Consider the following 22,848-nt stretch of genomic DNA (forward strand, 5'->3'; position numbering starts at 1 on the left):
AATGATGGTTAAATATTTAGATAGCTATGTATACACACCCGACCACCTCTCACCAGGGTATGACTACTCACTCTCCCTTCTACCCAAAGAACGGAGAGATCTTACGTGACCTTAAACATATATATATATATATATATATATATATATATATATATATATATATATATATATATATATATATATAGCCACTTGCTTTTCACTATATGAGAAACCTTTCTTTATTTCCTTTCCTCACTGGGCTATTTTCCCCGTAGGAGTCCTTGGGCTTATAGCATCCATCTTTTCCAACTGGGGTTGTATATTAGCTAGCTAGCTAGCAGTAGTAGTAGCAGTAGTAGTAGTAGTAGTAGTAGTAGTAGTAATAATAATAATAATAATAATAATAATTTGCGCTATGGTTATAAGCACTCCTTTTGCTGTTCCTCCAAATAAATAATTCTTTTTCAGTTAAGCCTTTTAATGCATCGTTTCCAGCTACCTCATTATTTACATTTCCATAACAAATAACCGAATGACTTGAACATGTAATAAGGAACATTTACAATCACGCAAAATTATCATTACGTGCATAATCATTCTTACAATTATTCTTACAGCAGTGTAATTGTTCAAAGGCAATTTTTCTTAGTGAGGGTAGAAGAGACTCTTTAGCTATGGTAATCAGCTCTTCTAGGAGAAGGACACTCCAAAATCAAACCATTGTTCTCTAATCTTGGTTAGTGTCATAGCCTATGTACCATGGTCTTCCACTGTCTTTTGGTTAGAGTTCTCTTGCTTGAGGGTACACTTGGGCACACTATTTTATCTTATTTCTCTTCCTCTTGGTTTGTTAAAGTTTTTATAGTTTATATAAGAGATATTCATTTTAATCTTGTTGATCTTCTTAAAATATTTTCTTTTCCTTTGCTTCCTTTCCGCACTGAGCTATTTTCCCTGTTGGAGCCCCTGGGCTTGTCGCATCCTGCTTTTCCAACTAGGGTTGTAGCTTAGCAAGTAATAATAATAATAATAATAATAATAATAATAATAACTAGTGCAACCCGAGTAAATTACACAAAATGATATTTTCAATAGTAATTATCTTGTTCCAACCTATACATGTTTGAATAAAATGTCCCAAGAATAATTTTATAATCTAAGTTATGGAAATTGATAGAACTTAATTTTTGGTCTAATATTTAAAAAAAAAAAAAAGTCAGGTGCTAAAGACAAAATTGGGAAAACTATATAAGATGTGCTTTGGTTAAGTAATCAGTCTAATGTGAATTTGTAAGAGTATACCATGAAATTATTTCCGTTTTCTTTAAAGCGTGAATTTGTATGAGTATTCCATGAAATTATTTCTGTTTTCTTTAAAACGTGAATTTGTAAGAGTATACCATGAAATTGTTTCCGTTTTCTTTAAAGCGTGACACACAATAAATAACACACACACTATCGTATTAATATTTGGATAATAATAATCATGAATACTCTCGCCTTAAGTAAGCAAACAATTACACAAATCAGACGAAGTGCCAAACAAAGAGTGTGCATTTCGAAGACCAAGTTTCTTAATAAACTTGGAAAAAACCTCATTAACTTCCTAATGAGCCTCATCCCGGAGAAACTGAGATGGAAGATGATGACCCTCCTTATCCGGGCACTCAGAGGAGCAACAATGTGTAGCCCTCTCTGTTTCTTATTAAAGTAATTTGATATCTTATATTTGAAGCTTACTGTTTAGGTGGAGTTGTTATTATCCGTTTCGGTTTCTTACCAAATTAATCATATATCCTAAATTTAAAGCTTAATGTTTATGTAGAGTTATTATTATTATTATTATTATTATTATTATTATTATTATTATTATTATTTTTATCATTATTACTCATTAAGCTACAACCTTAGTAGGAAAAGCAGGATGCTACAAGCCCAAGGGCTCCAACAGGGAAAATTAGCCCTGTGAGGAAAGGAAATAAGGAAATGAATAGCTGATATGAAAAATATTGAACAATTGAAATTAAATATATCAAAAACAGTAACAACATTAAAACAGACATTTCATACATAAACTATAAAAAGATTTATGTCCGCTTGTTTAACATACAAATATTTGCTTCAAGTTGCACGTTTGAACTTTTGAAGTTACCAATAGAAAAGAACACAGCTATATATGATATGATTAGCTATAGAAATGTACTCAAAATAAGATGAACATTAGAAATAAGCATAGTATGTAAATAACTAAAAGGACAGATTGTAGTCATATACACTAAGAATATATATATAGTATATACAAGTGTACCCAAGCCGTTAAAATGACATCTAAATTCGGCAATTTGTGGGAGAATGTAGTTTCCGAGTGTAACTCTCGGTGTAACCCCCCCCCTCTCACTAAGGTATGACTGCTCCCCCTCCCCCTACCTGAGGAGTGGGGAGAGACTGAATCACTGTGCGTGACAGGAAAGAAAAGTATCTATTTATTTATATATATACAGTATATATAAAAAGATATATATACATATATATATATATATATATATATATATATATATACTGTATGTATATAAATATATATATATATGTATATATATATATATATATATATACACAAATACATCTATATAAATTATATATATATATATATATATAAATATATATATATATATATATATATATATATATATATATACATATATATATTGTATATATATATATATATATATATATATATATATATATATATATATATACAGTATATAAATACATATTCAGACACACTGGTCTTCATTACACAAGGGATATGTGTATTTTGTTCTAAAACAGAGCAACCAATCACACACACATCTGTGGCGACTACTCTATCCGAATAATTAACTATCGGATCAAAAGAAAAACTTGCAGCGCCGTCTGTCTGCACTCATGATTCGTTTGCATCAGTTTTGCATTGCATGAATACATATTAACGCCCTGTCGTATCTGGAGTTTTCGTAACATCGGAGTTCAGAGGATATTTTCTGGATAGTGGAATGGGGAAGATGCCGGAAAGCTACGTATGAGTCAAAACTTAATATTTCTCTTCTATTGGATATTCATAAACGAATTACATCTTGATTATTATTATTATCATTATTATTATTATTATTATTATTATAAGCTAGGCTATAAACCCCAGTTGGAAAAGCAAGATGCTATAAGCCTAAGGGCTCCAACAGGGAAAAATTCCACAGTGAGGAAAGGAAACGAGGACATAAATAAACTACAAGTAATAAAAAATCAAAATAACATATACTAAGAACAGTAACAAAGTTAAATTAGATCTTTCATATAAAAAAAAAGGAGGAGCTATTGAATGGCAGATGCAAGGGACAGTGACACTGCCCTATCAAGTAAGGACAATGCTCTAGAGACTGGCTATATATACACATAATAAGCGCCCGAGCCCCCCTCTCCACCCAAGCTAGCACCAAGGAAGGTCAGGCAATGAATGCCGAGTACTCGGCAGATAGACCTATAGACTCACCCAAACTTCAAACTCACAAGGATGGTGAGGTTGCACAGACTGAAGGAACTAACGAGTAGGAGAGGGGCTCGAACCCCCTTCTGGCGTTCAGGAGGCAAGGACGTTACTACATCGGCCACCACAATAAAGATATATATATATATATATATTATGAAGATACGGATAACTGACTTTCGGCAGCTTTACTCGCGATACACTTATCTATTTACACTGAAGATATATATATATATATATATATATATATATATATATATATATATATATATATATATATAATTATGTCTTATGTACAGTGTAAATAAGTTTGCTCTAATTCTTAACAAGAACAGCAGAAAGAAAATATAAATGAGTAATTGAAGGATTCCAAGGTATGTATACATGTATGAAAAATGCATTATTGGTTATGTGAATATTTATAAAAAATAGATGGTTAAAAATCTTTTATAAAAAAAAAAATCCTGGAAAAATGAAATCATAAAGACTTACAGACTTACAGATATTTTGAAAAATAAATATTTTCTCAATTCTTGCTTGTCTCAAAAAGATAGACATCCCTCATTCTTCTCAGTGAAAAAGAAGTTATGAAAGTGGACGTTGTTTGAGAGAGAGAGAGAGAGAGAGAGAGAGAGAGAGAGAGAGAGACAGAGAGAGAGAGAGAGAGAGAGAGAGAGAGAGAGAGAGAGAGAGAGAGGTAAATGACGTCACGGTAAATAAGAGAGAGGGTTATAGGGTAATGACGTCAGGATAAATGAGAGAGAGAGAGAGAGAGAGAGAGAGAGAGAGAGAGAGAGAGAGAGAGAGAGAGAGAGAGAGGGGGGGGGATAATGATGTCATGGTAAATGAGAGAGGAAGGGTAGTAGGCTAATGACGTCATGGTAAATTAAAGAGAGAGAGAGAGAGAGAGAGAGAGAGGAGAGAGAGAGAGAGAGAGAGAGAGAGAGAGAGAGAGAGAGAGAGGTTAATGGCGTCACGGTAAATGAGAGAGAGAGAGCAAGGGTGGTAGGCTAATGGCGTCATGGTAGAGAGAGAGAGAGAGAGAGAGAGAGAGAGAGAGAGAGAGAGAGGTTAGGCTAGTGACGTCATGGTAAATGAGAGAGAGAGAGAGAGAGAGAGAGAGGTTAGGCTAGTGACGTCATGGTAAATGAGAGAGAGAGAGAGAGAGAGAGAGAGAGAGAGAGAGAGAGAGAGAGAAGGGTTAATGACGTCATGGTAAATGAGAGAGAGAGAGGAAGGGTGGTAGGCTAATGACGTCATGGTAAATGAGAGAGAGAGAGAGAGAGAGAGAGAGAGAGAGAGAGAGAGAGAGAGAGAGAGAGAGAGAGAGAGATAGAGAGAGAGAGAAGGGTTAATGACGTCATGGTAAATGAGAGAGAGAGAGAGAGGAAGGGTGGTAGGCTAATGACGTCATGGTAAATGAGAGAGAGAGAGAGAGAGAGAGAGGACAATGACGTCATGATAAACGACTTAGACCACGATGGGAGGAAAAAGTAAAGAATGTAGTAAGAAAACCAAACAAAAGGAAACAACAATACGAAAAAAAAAAAAATACTTGGAAGCAGTAAACCCGGACACATGAGACGAAGCGAGCTAAGCAGAGTAAAACTGAGGGGAAAAGGAAGTTTTGACACCAACATTCCCAAACCAGGTCAAAGAACGAAGAATATCACAAGGTGTTGGTAAAGGGAAGAGGGACGAGAAAGGAGAAAAGATAGAGGGACGAGGAGAGAAGAAAGAGGGACGAAAATGGAGAAAAGGAAGAGGGACGAAAAAGGAGAAAAGGAAGAGGGACGAGAAAGGAGAAAAGGAAGAGGGACAAGAAAGGGGAAAAGGAACAGGGACGAGAAAGGCAAAGAGAAGATGGACGAGATAGGAGAAAAGGAAAGGGGACGAGAAAACTTGGAGGAAAGGAAGAGGGACGAGAAAGGAGACAAACAAGAGGGATGAGAAAGGAGACAAACAAGAGGGACGAGAAAGGAGAAAAGGAACAGGGACGAGAAAGGAGAAAAGGAAGAGGGACAAGAAAGGGGAAAAGGAACAGGGACGAGAAAGGCAAAGAGAAGATGGACGAGATAGGAGAAAAGGAAAGGGGACGAGAAAACTTGGAGGAAAGGAAGAGGGACGAGAAAGGAGGCAAACAAGAGGGATGAGAAAGGAGACAAACAAGAGGGACGAAAAAGGAGAAAAGGAAGAGGGACGAGAAAGGAGAAAAGGAAGAGGGACAAGAAAGGGGAAAAGGAACAGGGACGAGAAAGGCAAAGAGAAGATGGACGAGATAGGAGAAAAGGAAAGGGGACGAGAAAACTTGGAGGAAAGGAAGAGGGACGAGAAAGGAGACAAACAAGAGGGATGAGAAAGGAGACAAACAAGAGGGACGAGAAAGGAGAAAAGGAACAGGGACGAGAAAGGAGACAAACAAGAGGGACAAGAAAAAGGAGGAAAGGAAGAGGGACGAGAAAGGAGACAAAGAAGAGAGACGAGAAAGGAGACAAACAAGAGGGACGAGAAAAAGGAGGAAAGGAAGAGGGACGAGAAAGGAGATAAGGAAATACGATAAAGTAGAAAAGGAAGAGGGACGGGAAAGGAGACAAACAAGAGGGACGAGAAAAAGGAGGAAAGGAAGAAGGACGAGAAAGGAGACAAAGAAGAGAGACGAGAAAGGAGACAAACCAGAGGGACGAGAAAAAGGAGGAAAGGAAGAAGGACGAGAAAGGAGACAAACAAGAGGGACAAGAAAAAGGAGGAAAGGAAGAAGGACGAGAAAGGAGACAAAGAAGAGAGACGAGAAAGGAGACAAACAAGAGGGACGAGAAAAAGGAGGAAAGGAAGAAGGACGAGAAAGGAGACAAAGAAGAGAGACGAGAAAGGAGACAAAAAAGAGGGACAAGAAAAAGGAGGAAAGGAAGAAGGACGAGAAAGGAGACAAAGAAGAGAGACGAGAAAGGAGACAAACAAGAGGGACAAGAAAAAGGAGGAAAGGAAGAAGGACGAGAAAGGAGACAAAGAAGAGAGACGAGAAAGGAGACAAACAAGAGGGACAAGAAAAAGGAGGAAAGGAAGAAGGACGAGAAAGGAGACAAAGAAGAGAGACGAGAAAGGAGACAAACAAGAGGGACAAGAAAAAGGAGGAAAGGAAGAAGGACGAGAAAGGAGACAAAGAAGAGAGACGAGAAAGGAGACAAACAAGAGGGACGAGAAAAAGGAGGAAAGGAAGAGGGACGAGAAAGGAGATAAGGAAATACGATAAAGTTGAAAAGGAAGAGGGACGGGAAAGGAGACAAACAAGAGGGACGAGAAAGGAGAAAAGGCAGAGGGACGAGAAAGAAGACAAACAAGAGGGACGAGAAAAAGGAGGAAAGGAAGAAGTACGAGAAAGGAGACAAAGAAGAGAGACGAGAAAGGAGACAAACAAGAGGGACGAGAAAAAGGAGGAAAGGAAGAGGGACGAGAAAGGAGATAAGGAAATACGATAAAGTAGAAAAGGAAGAGGGACGGGAAAGGAGACAAACAAGAGGGACGAGAAAGGAGAAAAGGCAGAGGGACGAGAAAGAAGACAAACAAGAGGGACAAGAAAAAGGAGGAAAGGAAGAAGGACGAGAAAGGAGACAAAGAAGAGAGACGAGAAAGGAGACAAACAAGAGGGACGAGAAAAAGGAGGAAAGGAAGAAGGACGAGAAAGGAGACAAAGAAGAGAGACGAGAAAGGAGACAAACAAGAGGGACAAGAAAAAGGAGGAAAGGAAGAAGGACGAGAAAGGAGACAAAGAAGAGAGACGAGAAAGGAGACAAACAAGAGGGACGAGAAAAAGGAGGAAAGGAAGAAGGACGAGAAAGGAGACAAAGAAGAGAGACGAGAAAGGAGACAAACAAGAGGGACAAGAAAAAGGAGGAAAGGAAGAAGGACGAGAAAGGAGACAAAGAAGAGAGACGAGAAAGGAGACAAACAAGAGGGACGAGAAAAAGGAGGAAAGGAAGAAGGACGAGAAAGGAGACAAAGAAGAGAGACGAGAAAGGAGACAAACAAGAGGGACAAGAAAAAGGAGGAAAGGAAGAAGGACGAGAAAGGAGACAAAGAAGAGAGACGAGAAAGGAGACAAACAAGAGGGACGAGAAAAAGGAGGAAAGGAAGAAGGACGAGAAAGGAGACAAAGAAGAGAGACGAGAAAGGAGACAAACAAGAGGGACAAGAAAAAGGAGGAAAGGAAGAAGGACGAGAAAGGAGACAAAGAAGAGAGACGAGAAAGGAGACAAACAAGAGGGACGAGAAAAAGGAGGAAAGGAAGAAGGACGAGAAAGGAGACAAAGAAGAGAGACGAGAAAGGAGACAAACAAGAGGGACAAGAAAAAGGAGGAAAGGAAGAAGGACGAGAAAGGAGACAAAGAAGAGAGACGAGAAAGGAGACAAACAAGAGGGACGAGAAAAAGGAGGAAAGGAAGAAGGACGAGAAAGGAGACAAAGAAGAGAGACGAGAAAGGAGACAAACAAGAGGGACAAGAAAAAGGAGGAAAGGAAGAAGGACGAGAAAGGAGACAAAGAAGAGAGACGAGAAAGGAGACAAACAAGAGGGACGAGAAAAAGGAGGAAAGGAAGAAGGACGAGAAAGGAGACAAAGAAGAGGGCCACGAAAGGAGAAAAGGAAGAGGGACGAGAAAGGAGATAAGGAATGAGCCCCGAGAACAACCTTAGGAGATAAGAGAATTCCCAGTGATCATTTTCTTTGCAATTTAGTTCCCATCCCCCCAAAAGACCTCCACTACGCTAAAACCTTTTTGCAGAGTTAAAAGGAGTAATTTAAGTCTTCTAGGAGCTTCTTGAGCAAAATAGAAAATAGATTAGCCATTTGTTTTGGAATAGAGATGAGGTTTACAGTAATTTCGATGAATGAATTTTTTTTGGATTTATGAATAATCTTCAATGCTTACGGTAGCATTCATGGATAAGCCTTTTTTTGCATATGCGAAACAATGACCAGCAAAATTGTATTATCAAGGCCACCCATACTAGGTTAGTTTGCCGTGAGCGATCAAACGAAAATCTCCCACCATCATCAATCCGCACTGGGTAGCGTGGTGATGAAAATTGACCAAATCCCAAACATGAATTGATATGCTTAAAGGTTTAAAGGCCGCTCATGAATGGCAGAGGCCAGGGACAGTGACGTTTCCCTATCAAGCAGGACAATGCCCTAGAGACTGACCATTTATACATATGATCAGTGTCCAAGACCCCTCTCCACCCAAGCTAGGACCAAGGAAGGCCTGGCAATGGCTGCTGATAACTCAGCAGACCCATAGGCTCCACAAAAACTTACATCTTTACCTCTCAAGGATGGTGAGGTTGCAGTAACCAAAGAGACCAACGAGTTTGAGCGGGACTCGAACCCCAGTCTGGCGTTCACCAGTCAGGGACGTTACTACATCGGCCACCACAGCCCTTTGTCCTGCAGTGGACTAGAAACGGTTGCATTTGTTGTTGTATATAACATGTGTATGCGTATATATACAGTATATATATATATATATATATATATATATATATATATATATATATATATATATATATGTATATATATATATATATATATATATATATATATATATATATATATATATATATACACACATATATATATATACATATTATATATATATATATATATATATATGTATATATATATATATATATATATATATATATATATACATATATATATATATATATATATATATATATACATATATATATACTGTATGTATATATGTACAACAACAACAACAACAACAACAATGCAACCTGAGGACGTGCCCTTGATTGCCTGTAACTGGTACCTGTGTGCGTGATTCAACTTTTAGAAACTTCGACCTTCATTTGTTGCATGAATGTTGTTGCATGAAATCTCTCCAGAACTCAATGTGTGAATTCAACAGCTCAACTTTGAACAAATTTGAATCATGAGAAATATGTCTAGACGATCAGAGTACCTGAGACTCTTACATTATTTTCACATTCACAATAAAATGGAATCTAGAATTATATCATTCTCGTTTTCACCACAAATCCGAGCACAGGAGATTACATTACCCTCACCTCCACAATAAAATGCTTGAATTTCATCGTTCTCATTACCACCATCAATTCGAGTAAATGAGGTAAAAATATTTTCATCTCCACAATAAAATGGAATCTAGAATTACATCTTCCTCAATATCATCGCCAATCCGAACATAGATGGTGACATTATTTTCATCTCCACAATAAAATGGAATCTAGAATTACATCGTTCTCAGTATCACCACCAGTCCGAGCATAGAAGGTAGCATTATTTTCATATCCACAATAAAATGGAATCTAAAATTACATTATCCTTATTATCACCATCAATCCGAGCATAGATGGTGACATTTTTACCTCCATGATAAAAATGAATCTACAATCTAGAATTACATCATCCTCATTGCCACTCACATTCCGAGAAAAAAAAAGGTAACATTATATTCACATCCACAATAAAATGGAATCGAGAATGACATCATATTTATTACCACCACAAGTACCGCCATTGATGGTAGAACTATCTTCAAAACCACAATAAATGAAATCTAGAATTACATCCTGATCACCACCAATGAAATAAAAGAATAAAGCAAAAAGAATGAACTGTTGTTTCGCTATTATTTTGTTTTGGTAAGGGTAGAAGAGACCCATTAGCTATAATAAGCAGCTCTTCTAGGAGGACACTCTAAAATCAAACCATTGTTCTCTAGTCTTCGTAAGTGCCATAGCCTCTGTACCATGATCACTGTCTCTTGGGTTATAGTTCTCTTGCTTGAGGGTACACTCGTGCTATTCAATGTAATTTCTCTTCCTCTTATTTTGTTAAAGCTTTTATAGTTTAAAAAGGAAATATTTATCTGTTGCTACTGATAAAATATCAATTTTTCCTTGTTTCCTTTCCTCACTGGGCTATTTTCCCTGTTGGGGCCCTAGGGCTTATAGCATCCTGCTTCCCAACTAGGGTTGTAGCTTAAAAATAATAATAATAATAATAATAATAATAATAATAATATTTTCCAACTCACCTACAACGCTGAGGTTAATCCTGAGTGCCTGGGGCGGGTGAGAAGACACTTGGCACTCATAGAGTCCGGCGTCATGGGTGGCCACCCATCGCACCGTCAATGTCCAGTCACACCCGTCGGGGGAGACTTTCACGCCCACGCGGGCGTCCGAGGAATAGACCTGTCTCCCGACCGTCAGGAGGTGGTAATCCCGACGTCTGACCCAAGATACCTGGAAAGAAAGGGAGTTAGGAATTATCTTGATATTAATAATAATAATCATGATAAAAATAATAACGATAATAATAATGATAATAATATTAAAAATAATAATGATAATAATAATAATAATAATAATAATAATAATAATAATAATAATAATAATAATAAAAATAAAAATGATAATAACAACAATAATAATAATAAATAATAGTAATAATAATGATAGTAATAATAATAATTATTAATGATAATAATAATAATTAACATTAATAAGACTACTACTAATAACAATAATAATGATAATAATCATAATGATAATAATATTATTTATACCAATAATAATAATAATAATATTAATAATAATAATAATAACAATAACAATAATAATAACGGGGTAAATAAATTAACTCATTGACTGACAGATTTATAAATAAACTTTTCATAGCATAATTTAAAAAAAACGAAATATTGAATCAATGATCAGTGACGTCACTGCCAGACTAAAGGTTAATTAGGGTAGGTGACGTCATACGTTCGATTATCCTTACATGTGAATCTAATATGGGGCTCTCGTGTTGTACATTCATTGACTCCTGCAGTGTATTTATAAATACTTCCTCACCCACACTTATGTTGTAAACGAGAGAAGAGTCACAGGAAGTGGAAAGGCTATTTGATTGTTGCCTAGGTAAGATGAGAAGGCTTTTGGGTACATATCTAATCATAATCTTCATTAATGCAAAAATAAAATAGCCTAATTTAGGTTAATACAAGTTCATTTATCTACAGCCCCATATATATATATATTTATATATATATATATATATATATATATATATATATATATATATATATATGTATGTATATATATATATATATACATATATATATATATATATATATATATATATATATATATATATATATGTATATATGTGTGTGTGTGTGTGTAAGAATCGCTGGAAAAGTTATTTCAGTGATATCAAGTTGAGAAGGATTTGGGTGCATTTCTAATCTGAAGTTTGATTGATATCAAACTTAAAAAGCCAGACTTAGATTAACGCACGTCTATTTACCGACATTCACTTATTCTAACATGTAATAAAAAGCAATGGATATGATCATGACATATAATGAGAATGACAGATAATTGATGGACTTTAAGAATAGCAGAATGGGTCCATGAGATTACAAAAGAAGCAGGGTTTAGGAAGATGATGGATTGACGAAATAAATTTACGGGTATAGAGGCATAGAAAGACCATATACAGAAGCGAGTGGAAGGACATGTCTGAGGCCTTTGTCCTGCAGTGGATTAGCAACGGATGATGATGATGAGGACACATACATATGCATGAAAAGACAGGAGAAGGATGAGAAGACAATGGAACTAAATTTGCTGGTATAGACTGGCATAGAAAGACCATAAATAGACGAGAGTGAAAGGACATGTCTGAGGCCTTTGTCCTGCAGTGGATTAGCAACGGCAGATTATGATGACATATACATATGCATGAAAAGACAGGGGAAGGATGAGAAGACAATGGATTGACGATCTAAATTTTCTGGTATAGACTGGCATAGAAAAACCATAAACAGACGCTAGTGGAAGAACATGTCTGAGGCCTTTGTCCTGCAGTGGACTAGCAACGGCCGATGATGATAATGATTATAGACATATACAAATACATACGCATGAAAAAGACATGCGAAAAAGCACGTACACAAAACACGTTTGGTTTACTCAATTCATATTTTGAAAAAAAAAAAAAACACGTTTCTCCTGAATACGTGACTTGCAGAGACTTTTCATTTCTAAATATATCTGGAAAAAAATATGGAATAATGTTTTTCACTGTATAAAATTCCTAAAGGATTGATGGCGGTTTGGACTCTAAGAACTCTGACTTTGGTTTTTATATTTGACCTAATTCTGAATAGAAAAAAAAATATTCTTCGTATATTCCTATCTAACATATGATTATAATATACACTGAAAAAAAAAAATGGTAAATGTATTGCAACATTTATTCCACGATTTTTACGGTTTTAAAAATGGATATATTAACGTAAAGGAGTGATATTAAGGTTAACAACCCGTTTAAGATAATAACAAAGTAAGGTAAAATTACGGTCGACTATTTTACTGAAATACAGCTAAGAACAGTATATTTTTTACGGAGAATTTCTTATTAGAATTACTGTTTTGGTTACGTGGCATAGTTACGTGGCAACGTTGCATTGTTGGATCGTCCCCAGCCAGTATCAAGAGTTTGAGAGTCTGGTCCAGGTGTGGGTACTGCTTCTACTAAATTTATCTCTGTTCTCCTCAAGTTCTGATGTTGAAACCACTCACATCACTTCTTTTCCATGCACGACCAGCAGAACTCAAAACTTAGAAAGCACACACGAATGTCATTGCCTTGTTCCTCTTACAACTTTCCTCATTTCTTGTCCACACCAGCGTATCAAGGCCCTCAAGAGAGGTACAGCATTCTTAATGATGGGGTTTTCCTCCAGGCCCCAGAGCACTTTGTCAAGCCAAACTTCTCCCTTAATATGATACATGCCTCACGTATTTTACATTCACTGCACATCCACTCCATTCCAATATTTCAAACCAGAATAGAAGAATAGAATTACCCCAGGATACGATGAATACCTTCCCCAAGCTTGAGAGATTAAGATTTCATTCATCTTACTTGGTCCTAAATAAAGCTTCTTGAATTAAAGGTAGATTACTATTAAATATGATTTAATTCGTAACATAATATCAAATGGTGTATATTCCTTTCCTTTTATAATCGTAATATATATATATATATATATATATATATATATATATATATATATATATATATATATATACATATATATATATATATATATATACACACCCTACTTGTTTACACCATCCGTAAAAATCATGGCTAAATAATTAAATAGATATTCCCACACACAAACACACACACACACACAGATTCAACCCATCTCAACTCCCTCCCCCCTTTCCTAACTACATCACTGCAGTTTGGGTAATTTGTGGGAGATTGTGGTTTCCGAGTGGTTGCCCTTGGCGTTACAGGATATATATATATATATATATATATATATATATATATATATATATATATATATATATATATATATATATAGAGAGAGAGAGAGAGAGAGAGAGAGAGAGAGAGAGAGAGAGAGAGAGAGAGAGCCTTACCTTATTTTTTCTTTTTTTTGGGTTCCCCCAGGTCCCTCAGTGTGAGGCACCTCGTATATCCACCAGAGAGTTGCTAATACATCTTCCGGTGTATTTTGCATCTTCCAGTCTTGGATGGTCTGGGATGCATCTTAGGTATTTATCGAGCTGATTTTTAAACACATCTACGCTCACTCCTGATATGTTTCTTAGATGAGCTGGCAGCACATTAAATAGTCGCTGCATTATCGATGCTGGTGCGTAGTTGATTAATGTCCTGTGCGCCTTTCTCAGTTTACCTGGAATGCTTTTTGGCACTATTAATCTACCTCGGCTTGCTCTTTCTGATACTTTAAGCTCCATGATGTTTTCAGCAATTCCTTCTATTTGCTTCCATGCTTGTATTATCATGTAGCGTTCTCTTCTCCTTTCTAGACTGTATAGTTTTAAAAATTGCAGTCTTTCCCAGTAGTCAAGGTCCTTAACTTCTTCTATTCTAGCAGTATAGGACCTTTGTACACTCTCTATTTGCGCAATATCCTTTTGGTAGTGTGGGTACCATATCACATTGCAGTACTCGAGTGTACTACGCACATAAGTTTTGTAAAGCATAATCATGTGTTCAGCTTTTCTTGTTTTAAAATGTCTGAATAACATTCCCATTTTTGCTTTACATTTAGCCAACAGTGTTGCTATTTGGTCGTTGCATAACATATTCCTATTTAAAATTACACCAAGGTCTTTAATTGCTTCCTTGTTTGTGATTGTCTCATTATTAGGTCCCTTGTATGCATACACCATTCCTTCTCTGTTTCCATAATTTATTGATTCGAATTTATCGGAGTTAAATACCATCCTATTTATCTCCGCCCATTCATATATTTTGTTTAGATCTCTTTGTAGTGAGTTCCTATCTTCATCACAAGTAATTTCTCTACTTATTCTTGTGTCATCGGCTAAACTTCTCACTACGGAGTTTTCAACATCACAGTCTATGTCTGAGATCATAATAACAAATAGCAGTGCAGCTAATACCGTACCTTGGGGCACACCAGATATTACCTGGGCTTCATCTGATTTCTCGTCATTTGCAACCACTATCTGTTTTCTGTTTTGCAGGAATTCTTTTACCCATTTTCCTATCTTTCCCACAATATTATGCTTTCTCATTTTTTTCTCCAATATGTTATGGTCTACCTTGTCAAAGGCTTTTGCAAAATCTAGATAGATCACATCTGTGTCTTTTTCATTTATCATATTATTGTATATGTTTTCATAGTGTGCTATCAGTTGGGTCTGTGTACTTTTTCCAGGTACGAAACCGTGTTGACCCATATTAAACAAATTATTTTTTACCAAATGGTTCATTATTTTCTTTTTTATTACCCTCTCATACACTTTCATAATATGTGATGTTAGACTAACAGGTCTATAATTGCTTGCCTCTAGTCTTGATCCACTTTTGAAGATAGGGGTTATATAAGCTAATTTATGTTTAACATATATCTCGCTCATATCTACACTCTGTCTTAGCAGTATTGCATGCGGCTTCGCGATAGTGTTTGCAGTTTTTTTTAACAAAATCGCTGGAACTCCATCTGGTCCGGCTGCCGATCCATTTTTAATTTCGTTTATAGCCGTGACAATATCTGCTTCATTAATATCTATATCCGTTAGATATTCAACATTTTCTTCTCTCATTTCTGTTTCATTATTCTCATTCGCAATTCTTGGCGTGAACTCACTCTTATATTTTTCTGCTAATATGTTGCATATTTCCTTTTTTTCATTCGTTAGCTGTCCTTCAATTCTTAGAGGGCCTATTTCTATTCTCCTTTTATTCATCTTTTTTGCATAGGAGTAAAGTACTTTGGGGTTTCTTTTTATATTTTGAAGTGTCCTTTCTTCTAAGTCCCTTTTTTCATTTTCTTTCGACTGTATAATCTTTTGTTCTGCATTTTCTATCTTACATTTTATTTCCCTCATTTTCCACACATTTTTTTCTTTTGCAAGATTTTTCTTCCACTTTTTAATTTTCTGAAATAAGATCCTTCTGTCTCTTGGTATGCACGTCTTTTGTTTATTGTTTTTTTTCGGTACATATTTTTCAACAATTTTCTCCAGTATTTTGTACAGTATATCCGTATTTACCTGTATATTATCACTTATAAATACATTTTCCATTCTTTATTCAGTTCTTCATTTATTTCTGACCATTTTATATTCTTACTGTAAAAGTTATATTTTCCATATCCTTCCCAAAGTTTTGTGCTTTTATTAATTCTGTGATCACTTGCTTTGGAATGAACTATCAACTCTATGACATTGTGGTCTGAAATTCCCGTGTTATACACTATTATTTCTTTAACATAATTCACCTCATTCACAAATACTAGATCTAGGACATTTTCCTTTCTTGTTGGAATGTGGTTTATTTGTTGCATATTATGTTCTAATAGCATATCTTGAAGCTTTTCAAATTGCCTCTTATCTTCTGCGCTACTATTACTATCTTTTTTATATGTATACATACAACCACTTTCTTCTATCCGTTCTTTCCAATCCACGAAAGGAAAGTTAAAATCTCCGGATAGGAGTATATTCCAGTCTTTATGGTTTCTACATATATCATCTATTTTTTCTATTATTATGTCAAACTCCTTAGTGTTTGGGGGTCTGTAAACTACAATATTCATTAGTTTTTAAAATTCAAATTCTACCGCAATCAATTCACATTCTGTGTTGCTGTATTTTTCACATACTTTTCCTTGATTTATGTCTCTTCCATATATTGCGGTTCCCCCTTGATTCCTATTTTTTCTGTCTGATCTATAAGTTTGGAAACCCTTTATCTGGTCATCACTGCCAGTTTCTTGGGAATACCATGTTTCACTTATATTTAATATATCTATTTTTTCAATTTGGGTTAGTTCTTCTAAGAACTCTATTTTCCTTTTAGAGTTACTCGTGACTAAACCCTGTGCATTCATTACGATTATGGTTTGTGTTTCATCCCCATTATTTAATATTGGTAATAATATGGATTCTCCCATGCTTCCTTCCTGTTCTGATATGATGTTCTTTTCTTCATTTCCCGGAATTCGGCCATTAAAAAATCCAACTTTTCTATTATATTTGCTCTTTCGCCTTCATATTTATTTGTGTGTGTATACCTGCAACTGTCCCCATATCTGCACCAACCCCTGGCATTATAGATGCATTCTTTGTAGTTGGGCTCTAAATGTGCAGGTTTGGGTTGAAAGGCCTCATATCTTGGGGCTCTTGGTTCAAAGCGCGGTATATACACGGCCTGCTTTTTTGTTTCTTTTTTTGTTGCTTTTTTGCTTTCATTTTTCTTTTCAGTTTGCTGAGTTTTCTTACTTTCATTCATGGTTGCAGGATGCATATATCGACATTTTTTGTTGTAAATGCATCCTTTTCCTTCTTTTAGGTTTTTGCATATTTTTGGAAGGAGATCTCTGCATTCGTCTCCATATCCGTCTAAATACGCACATTTACCATATATTTCATAATTATGGCATATCTTTGGATGCTTGTAGTAGCATCTTTCGCCAAATCTGCAATTCCCTCTTTTCAGCATATTGCAGACTATATCCTTCTTTTCTATTTTTTCTTGTTCTTGCTCTTCCCTAAAATTATGTAGGTCCGGGTAGAGTCTCTTGGGTCTATTATTTGTTTCCATCTGGTAATTTATTTCTTCATAAGTATGTTGTTGGATGGCATCATAGGTTATATCAATGATTTCTTCTGCATCCTTACACATATCCTGTTCATTGTTCTCTTCTTCTTCTTTTTCTTCTTCTTCTTCTTCTTTTTCTTCTTCTTCTTCTTCTGTTTCTTCTTCTTCCTCTTCTTTATCTTCAACTATTTGCAGATTTAGTCTCGACTTAATTATATTTTCTATCCAGACTAAGCATGTTGAGCAGAATACCTTTGTGTCTTTATTTTTTATTTTTTGCTGTATTTCAGCACATGTGGGGTGTGTTGGGACATGACAGGCATCACATTTTCTAATCAATTGTTGAGGATTATTAATGGAATACCATATCTTACATGTATTACACCATTTTGGCATTCTTTTTCCCATTGCATCAATCAGCATATTCACCATATTGGACTTCTTATTGTTCTTTGATGGAATGTGTTGATTGATGTAGACTTTCTTTATAAGTCTCTTTAACACTTGGATTTTCTTTGGAATTTCTTCTATTATTTTGCTGATGTTTTCCGCAGATTTGCTCCAGTTTATTGGATCATATTGTTTCAATATGTCTGCGAATATTTTTCCGTCACATTGGTTGACGTTACTAGTGACCTCTGTTATCAGACGGTCGAGCTCCTGTTTCGCCAACTCATGGAATTTATTTTTGCTGAGTCCAGCGATGTCTCTCCAAGCCTTGCCCGTGTTGTACATAGCCATCTTGATTAGATTTTTAGTAATTCACAAGATAACTATTCTATGCCGACGTTTTATCCCACTTCTCCGACCTCAAACTAATCACTGACTATTCACGAAAACTTGTAGCTATATTGCACTCGATAGCCTTTTGTTATCCGCGTTAAATCATGATATTTATAGGGTCGCAAAAGTGTAATCACTCACCGGCACACAGATACAAAACTGAGAGAGAGAGAGAGAGAGAGAGAGAGAGAGAGAGAGAGAGAGAGAGAGAGAGAGAGAGAGAGAGAGAGAGAGTGTGTGTTACAAGGATTTTGGATGACTCGAAGACGTTTAAGTCCATCAGCGGAGACTCCATTTGCTCTTAGGTAGAGTGAATTAGTTTAGTTTTTATGATCTTGTTTAACCTATTTTTGAATTCGTTTACCATGTTACTATTCACTACATCCACTAGAGAGAGAGAGAGAGAGAGAGAGAGAGAGAGAGAGAGAGAGAGAGAGAGAGAGAGAGAGAGAGTTCTGTGTTCTGATCATGAACCCAAATTCTCAACATCAAATCTATCATCTTTAAATGGAAATATCGACCAGAATTCTAGGCAAATTTAACAAAATTCTTTGTTAACACATGAACGTAAGGGAACACATAATTTGAAATACTCAAGTTTAGGTACACATTCCCGATACATTTTAATGTGTAGTATTTACATAGGAAAAACTGGTCCATTTTCACATCAACAACTTCAAAAGTTCAGACTTGCAGCAAATGTTTTCAAGTTGAAAAGGCTGACATCAGTCTCTTTATAGTTTATATATGAAATATCTGTTTTGACGTTGTTACTGTTTTTTAAATAGTTTATTTTAATTGTTCATTACTTCTTACATTGTTTATTTATTTATTTATTTCATTTCCTTACTGGGCAATTTTTCCTTGTTGGAATCCTTGGGCTTATAGTATCTTGCTTTTCTAACTAGGGTTGTAGATTAGCTAGTAATAATAATAATAATAATAATAATAATAATAATAATAATAAGAGCAATAGAGTTCGCTGTTGGGGTATATATAAATAAATGAATTAAAAGGAATATTATAAGGGGAAAGTGGAGAAGAATTGCCAAATAACCTATAACCTGATACAAAAATCAAAATCCAAAAGCAAAAATAACTCAGAAGGCTTGTTTTGGCCGATGTGGTAACGTCCCTGACTGGTGAACGTCAGACTGGGGCTAGTCTCCCGCTCAAACTCGTTAGTTTCTTTGGTCGCTGCAACCTAACCATACTAGTGAGCAAAGGATGGGGGTTGGAATTGGGGGAGCCCATAGGTTTCTCTGCTGAGTTATCAGTAGCCACTGCCTGGCCATCCTTGGTCATAGCTTGGGTGGAGAGGGGGCTTGGGCGCTGATCATATGCGTATATGCTCCTAGGGCAATATCACTGTCCCTCGCCTCTGCCATTCACGAGCGGCCTTTAAACCTCTAATGACAGGTCAATCCTAATTGTATCGGATAAATATCTGTTATTCCTGTCATTTAAATGATTAAGAGGCTCATTAAAATGAAGTCTGATTGCATAACGGACTGATTGACTATTACGTATTATCTGGTATAATAACATCGTGCATAAAGGAGGAAGGTGTAATCTCTCTCTCTCTCTCTCTCTCTCTCTCTCTCTCTCTCTCTCAGCTTGACCCGTTTTCTGCCTACTTATTACATAAAATGCTAAATAACTCTGCGTTCATATTACAGCTGCTGTAATGTTCAACTTTTCATATATGGCTTCTCTTATATCAGAAATGTCTAAAAGACGTTTAAATAGGTATATTTAGCCAAATCCAAAATTGAATGCTAAACTATAATGAACAAAATTCAATATATATATATATATAAATATATATATACATATATACATATATATATATATATAAATATATATATATATAAATATATATATATATATATATATATATATATATATATATATATATTTATCTATATGTATATATATATATATATATATATATATATATATATATATATATATATAGATTGGCGCCACTAAGACATTGTCTATTCATCATATATATATATATATATATATATATATATATATATATATATATATATACATATATCTATATAGATATATATATGTATATATATATATACAAATATCTATATAAATATATATGTATATATATATATATATATATATATATATATATATATAGAGAGAGAGAGAGAGAGAGAGAGAGAGAGAGAGAGAGAGAGAGAGAGAGAGAGAGAGAGAGAGAGAGAGAGATATTTCAAACTGGCTGTTAAATAATCTTCAAATTGCGAAATTGATTTTTAAAATGAATACAAGAAGCAAATAAATTCAGAAACTTATCTTTAAAGATTCACTAGAAATAAATAAAATATAACCGTGTTTCACACAATTGTACATAATTCCTTTTGTATATATTATGCTTGTATCTTCGCTCTTCCCTCGCACTAAAACGAACATGAAAATTCATGTCTGGTTTTTCCTCTGTAGTATTGTCTGTCTTGTGAACTTGTTATGTCCTGTTGCCTTGAGGTTTTGTATATAAGGAGAGAGTTCTACAATAATATAACTCAGTCGTTTCCAACCTGCCTTTGAGTTCACAACCTTACTCGGCGCCGTCACAGAGTAAACAAACCTAAAATACGTACATTTTATCAGACATGTCAACGGCCAAATCTAAAAAAAAAAAAAAAAAAAAAAATATTCCCTATCCACTTACCATTTCCTCGTCATTCCAAGCAATAATCAGCTTACGAAAGAATTAGAACGTCGGATTATTACATCATAACAAGGACTCCAAACTAGCGTTATTTATAATGGGGACGTCGTTAACCGAGGCTCACGAATCTCGTTTAACGACCAGACAGCCGAAATTAATTATACATACTTCAGCCATCTCTCTCTCCGGATTCCCTCTACCTAACCTAGATGGAGGAGAGTCGTCATTATGAAGCAAAGAGTTTTAAGTCACTGGATTCTCTTGTTGGGTTAGATATGACAAGTGCTCAGTTTCCATTGAGTACCAAGAGAAGGAATTTTCCCTCAAGTGCATAAACAATAATTCTCGTGTTTCTTTATAGTCTTTTCTTACTTATTTGCGTTATTTGGAGGTAGTAGGCTGGCAAGGGCACCAGCCACCAGTTGAGATACTACCGCTAATCAGTTATGGGGTCCTTTGAATGGCCAGAGAGTGCTACATTAGATACTTCTCTCTGGTTACAGTTCATTTTTTCCTTTGCTTACACATACACTGAATAGTCTGGCCTCTTCTTTACATATTCTCCTCTGTCCTCATACACTTGACAACACTGAGATTACCAACCAATTTTTCATTCAAGGGGTTATCTACTGCACGGTAATTTTTCAGTGGCCACTTTCCTCTTGGTAAGGGTAGAAGAGACTTTTTAGCTATAGTAAGCAGTTGTTCAAGGAGAAGGAAACTCCAAGATCAAACCACTGTTCTCTAGTCTTGGGCAGTGCCATAGCCTCTGGACTATGGTCTTCCACTGTCTTGGGTTAGATTTCTCTTGCTTGAAGGTACACTCGGGCACACTATTCTATCTAGTTTCTCTTTCTATTGTTTTGATAGTTTTATATTCTATATAGGAAATATTTACTTTAATATTGTTAATCTTCTTAGAATATTTTATTTTTCCTGTTTCCTTTCCTCACTGGGCTATTTTCCCTGTTGGAGAACTTGGGTTTATAGCATTTTGCTTTCTCTACTGTGTTTTTAGCTTAGCAAATAATAATAATAATAATAATAATAATAATAATAATAATAATAATAATAATAATTTGTAATCACACACTATTACTTCCATGGTTTAAACTTTTAAGGTAATTACCTTAGTTTGAGGAATTTGCATGCTTTCAAGGTAGTTTTTAAGTAATTTCGGTTTTACTAGCTTCAAATTTAAGGAAATTGTAAAAAGTTTAAGGTAATACAACGTAAAAAACAGAAGCATCTAAGGCCACATGCTCAAGTTTAAACCCTGAATTTACATCTAACCTTTTCCGTTTATCTACCCATGCATCATTCTTTTATTCTCTTCGCACTAGTACTTCTCCTTTATACAATCAGCTCTCTTTCTCTCTTTGGGTCCATGATGTTTATAATCATACCTGTTCACTTGCGCTCTAGCTCTCTATGTTCTATGCTGTAAACAGGTCTCGTACTAGTCGCTAACGACTGTTTTTTAATGACTAACTTCACCATCGATATTTGTTAATACTTGCTTTTGTTACTCTCATGCCATATCCAACACCCACCACCCTAGGCCTGTATCACACCACCTCTTTATATTTTGACAGTGACGTAGTCCTTTGAACTTCAAAATATGTTCAATTATTATTATTATTATTATTATTATTATTATTATTATCACTTTTGTTGTAATTATTTTATTATTAT

General features: G+C 35.3%; 1 pseudogene; it reads right to left on the reverse strand.

Annotated features, from left to right (window-relative positions):
• The window catches only part of LOC137637769 (neurotrimin-like), a 75,915-nt pseudogene that overhangs the window by 6,353 nt on the left and 46,714 nt on the right, over window positions 1-22,848 (reverse strand).

The sequence above is a fragment of the Palaemon carinicauda genome, chromosome 3, assembly GCF_036898095.1.
Source record: "Palaemon carinicauda isolate YSFRI2023 chromosome 3, ASM3689809v2, whole genome shotgun sequence".
In the NCBI taxonomy this organism is placed as follows: domain Eukaryota; kingdom Metazoa; phylum Arthropoda; class Malacostraca; order Decapoda; family Palaemonidae; genus Palaemon; species Palaemon carinicauda.